Consider the following 5000-nt stretch of genomic DNA (forward strand, 5'->3'; position numbering starts at 1 on the left):
AATATGTAAGCACCAGCATGGAACAACACCCAGTGCATCCTCTCCGCCACATTAGACTATCCACACTATCATAACCAGACCGGGAGGTCCACTCACAAAACAGAATATCCCACCCTTCCGACAACCACCATTGCTCAGCTAAGCCACCAACACCCACACATGTCCTACACAGGGGTACACCCAACATCACAATACTGCCTCCTGTCACAGCACACAAACAATGGCAGGAATGAAAGACACAGGTCTGCCACAAGCATGGAATCAGAGCGCCGCCTGTTATGAGCCAAAGGTGCACCCTGACGTGGCAAATCAGATGATGCCGCAGTCATTTACTTACGATAATCACAATCAACAAACCGGCCCCCCCCCCCCCCAAAACACCTTTCCTTACAACAATGTGTACCTTAACCTAACCCGTATTGTGCCTTAACCTAACCCGTATTGTGCCTTAACCTAACCCGTATTGTGCCTTAACCTAACCCGTATTGTCCCTTAACCTAACCCGTATTGTGCCTTAACCTAACCCGTATTGTGCCTTAACCTAACCCGTATTGTGCCTTAACCTAACCCGTATTGTGCCTTAACCTAACCCGTATTGTGCCTTAACCTAACCCACGTTGTGCCTTAACCTAACCCACGTTGTGCCTTAACCTAACCCACGTTGTGCCTTAACCTAACCCACGTTGTGCCTTAACCTAACCCACGTTGTGCCTTAACCTAACCCACGTTGTGCCTTAACCTAACCCACGTTGTGCCTTAACCTAACCCGTATTGTGCCTTAACCTAACCCGTATTGTGCCTTAACCTAACCCGTATTGTGCCTTAACCTAACCCGTATTGTGCCTTAACCTAACCCGTATTGTGCCTTAACCTAACCCGTATTGTGCCTTAACCTAACCCGTATTGTGCCTTAACCTAACCCGTATTGTGCCTTAACCTAACCCGTATTGTGCCTTAACCTAACCCGTATTGTGCCTTAACCTAACCCACGTTGTGCCTTAACCTAACCCACGTTGTGCCTTAACCTAACCCACGTTGTGCCTTAACCTAACCCACGTTGTGCCTTAACCTAACCCACGTTGTGCCTTAACCTAACCCACGTTGTGCCTTAACCTAACCCACGTTGTGCCTTAACCTAACCCACGTTGTGCCTTAACCTAACCCATGTTGTGCCTTAACCTAACCCATATTGTGCCTTAACCTAACCCATATTGTGCCTTAACCTAACCCATATTGTGCCTTAACCTAACCCATATTGTGCCTTAACCTAACCCATATTGTGCCTTAACCTAACCCATATTGTGCCTTAACCTAACCCATATTGTGCCTTAACCTAACCCATATTGTGCCTTAACCTAACCCATATTGTGCCTTAACCTAACCCATATTGTGCCTTAACCTAACCCATATTGTGCCTTAACCTAACCCATATTGTGCCTTAACCTAACCCATATTGTGCCTTAACCTAACCCATATTGTGCCTTAACCTAACCCGTATTGTGCCTTAACCTAACCCGTATTGTGCCTTAACCTAACCCGTATTGTGCCTTAACCTAACCCGTATTGTGCCTTAACCTAACCCGTATTGTACCTTAACCTAACCCGTATTGTGCCTTAACCTAACCCGTATTGTGCCTTAACCTAACCCGTATTGTGCCTTAACCTAACCCGTATTGTGCCTTAACCTAACCCGTATTGTGCCTTAACCTAACCCGTATTGTGCCTTAACCTAACCCGTATTGTGCCTTAACCTAACCCGTATTGTGCCTTAACCTAACCCGTATTGTGCCTTAACCTAACCCGTATTGTGCCTTAACCTAACCCGTATTGTGCCTTAACCTAACCCGTATTGTGCCTTAACCTAACCCGTATTGTGCCTTAACCTAACCCGTATTGTGCCTTAACCTAACCCACGTTGTGCCTTAACCTAACCCACGTTGTGCCTTAACCTAACCCACGTTGTGCCTTAACCTAACCCACGTTGTGCCTTAACCTAACCCACGTTGTGCCTTAACCTAACCCACGTTGTGCCTTAACCTAACCCACGTTGTGCCTTAACCTAACCCACGTTGTGCCTTAACCTAACCCACGTTGTGCCTTAACCTAACCCACATTGTGCCTTAACCTAACCCATATTGTGCCTTAACCTAACCCATATTGTGCCTTAACCTAACCCATATTGTGCCTTAACCTAACCCATATTGTGCCTTAACCTAACCCATATTGTGCCTTAACCTAACCCATATTGTGCCTTAACCTAACCCATATTGTGCCTTAACCTAACCCATATTGTGCCTTAACCTAACCCATATTGTGCCTTAACCTAACCCATATTGTGCCTTAACCTAACCCATATTGTGCCTTAACCTAACCCATATTGTGCCTTAACCTAACCCATATTGTGCCTTAACCTAACCCATATTGTGCCTTAACCTAACCCATATTGTGCCTTAACCTAACCCATATTGTGCCTTAACCTAACCCATATTGTGCCTTAACCTAACCCATATTGTGCCTTAACCTAACCCATATTGTGCCTTAACCTAACCCATATTGTGCCTTAACCTAACCCATATTGTGCCTTAACCTAACCCATATTGTGCCTTAACCTAACCCATATTGTGCCTTAACCTAACCCATATTGTGCCTTAACCTAACCCATATTGTGCCTTAACCTAACCCATATTGTGCCTTAACCTAACCCATATTGTGCCTTAACCTAACCCATATTGTGCCTTAACCTAACCCATATTGTGCCTTAACCTAACCCATATAGTGCCTTAACCTAACCCATATTGTGCCTTAACCTAACCCATATTGTGCCTTAACCTAACCTATATTGCGCCTTAACCTAACCCATGTTGCGCCTTAACCTAACCTATGTTGCGCCTTAACCTAACCTATGTTGCGCCTTAACCTAACCTACGTTGCGCCTTAACCTAACCTATATTGCGCCTTAACCTAACCTATATTGCGCCTTAACCTAACCTATATTGCGCCTTAACCTAACCTATATTGCGCCTTAACCTAACCTACGTTGCGCCTTAACCTAACCCACGTTGCGCCTTAACCTAACCCACGTTGCGCCTTAACCCAACCCACGTTGCGCCTTAACCCAACCCACGTTGCGCCTTAACCCAACCCACGTTGGGCCTTAACCCAACCCACGTTGCGCCTTAACCCAACCCACGTTGGGCCTTAACCCAACACACGTTGGGCCTTAACCCAACACACGTTGGGCCTTAACCCAACACACGTTGGGCCTTAACCCAACACACGTTGGGCCTTAACCCAACACACGTTGGGCCTTAACCCAACACACGTTGGGCCTTAACCCAACACACGTTGGGCCTTAACCCAACACACGTTGGGCCTTAACCCAACACACGTTGGGCCTTAACCCAACACACGTTGGGCCTTAACCCAACACACGTTGGGCCTTAACCCAACACACGTTGGGCCTTAACCCAACACACGTTGGGCCTTAACCCAACACACGTTGGGCCTTAACCCAACACACGTTGGGCCTTAACCCAACACACGTTGGGCCTTAACCCAACACACGTTGGGCCTTAACCCGCTCTGTAATTGTCATACGACGCGTTAAATTAGTGTAGTGTTGCCTAACTGCAACCCCCGCAATATAGTTTGCTACTCGCACTGCCTGGTCCCCAGTGTATCGCTTCATGTTAAACACCTTGCAGCGATACACTGTAATGTGGATGGCAGCAGGACGTACATGCTCAATGCCCTTCGCAGTTGTTCATTGGCATTCGCATGGCGAAGCACTTAGCCTACGCTGTGGTACGGCCTGTGTCAACTGTCCGCTGATGTTGTACGTCCAAATCACACACTGTACTGCACATTGGTCCTCATGTACTGAATGATACATCGTGGTACATGTGACCGTACAACGACTGCGCCAACAACGGCGAACCATGCGGTCCAACTGTTGTGCACTCAGCTATGTGTCGTCTCCCTATAAGAGCCGGATTGCAGTGTGGTATGCCCTGGATGGCGATCAGCATGAGCCGTCTGTTGATGTAGTGGCGCGTGTTGTCAGACGTAGTCGTCTCTTCTCACACACCGTGACAGCATGGTGCACTGCGTTCCACATCTGCGACATGCGACAGAGGCCGGTTGACAGTCGTTCGCGCAATGGACATCGCATACGTACGGGGGCCACCTTCCACGTGTTCGCGAAGCGTGCACATGTTGTTGCGTGTATGTGGGCAGACATAGTGTGTCGTGACACCTGACACAGGCATGCAACAATCGTTGAATTTGCAAATGGCGATGGACGTCTACGTTTGCTGGTGACGTTACGCAAATGAACAACTGGTAAACCGTTGTGGTGCGGTTGTTCTCGCTAGAGGTGAATCAGTGATGGCGACGATCGGTTGAGCTACCAACCGGTTGTTTCAGCGATACCCACCATGCCCACGAACGTGAATGGCATGTGGGTGTGAAGCGATACGCGGCGGTGGCTGGGTGGGACCGTCCCCGGCCGGTGAGGGGGGGCCTCCCGGCGTGCTGGCCGCGCGGTGCGTGGGCGCACGCGCTACAGCCGGCTGGTGGGGGCGGCCAGTGGCAGGCGCGCCGGCCGACGGAGGCGGCAGGCGGCGCAGCTGCGCGCCGGCGCACCCTGCACGCGGCGCCGTGCGGCCAAAGTAGGTCCTCGCGGGCCCGGTGCGAAGCGCGGTGGACATCTGCAGTGTGCTGGTCCGATTGAGGACTGTGTGCGCTGAGGATGCGCCGCCGCCCGGCGCTCGGCGCCGCGACGCCGTCTGCTGCTCGGTCGCCTCTGCGGTTCTCGCAGGTGGTTTGTATCGCAGCTGTGCGGACGTGTTGGCGCGTGCGCTGTGCTGGGAGAGTTCGCTTCGGCACCCAAGTGGGGCTTTTGTCCTTCTGTGGCGCTGGCGTTGGAGCTGCCGGCCACCGTAGGTGGCGCGTGTTGTCTCCCGCCGGCAATGCCACGACAGCACGCTCCCGGGCCTCTG

This window comes from Schistocerca americana, unplaced genomic scaffold, assembly GCF_021461395.2.
Source record: "Schistocerca americana isolate TAMUIC-IGC-003095 unplaced genomic scaffold, iqSchAmer2.1 HiC_scaffold_411, whole genome shotgun sequence".
NCBI lineage: Eukaryota > Metazoa > Arthropoda > Insecta > Orthoptera > Acrididae > Schistocerca > Schistocerca americana.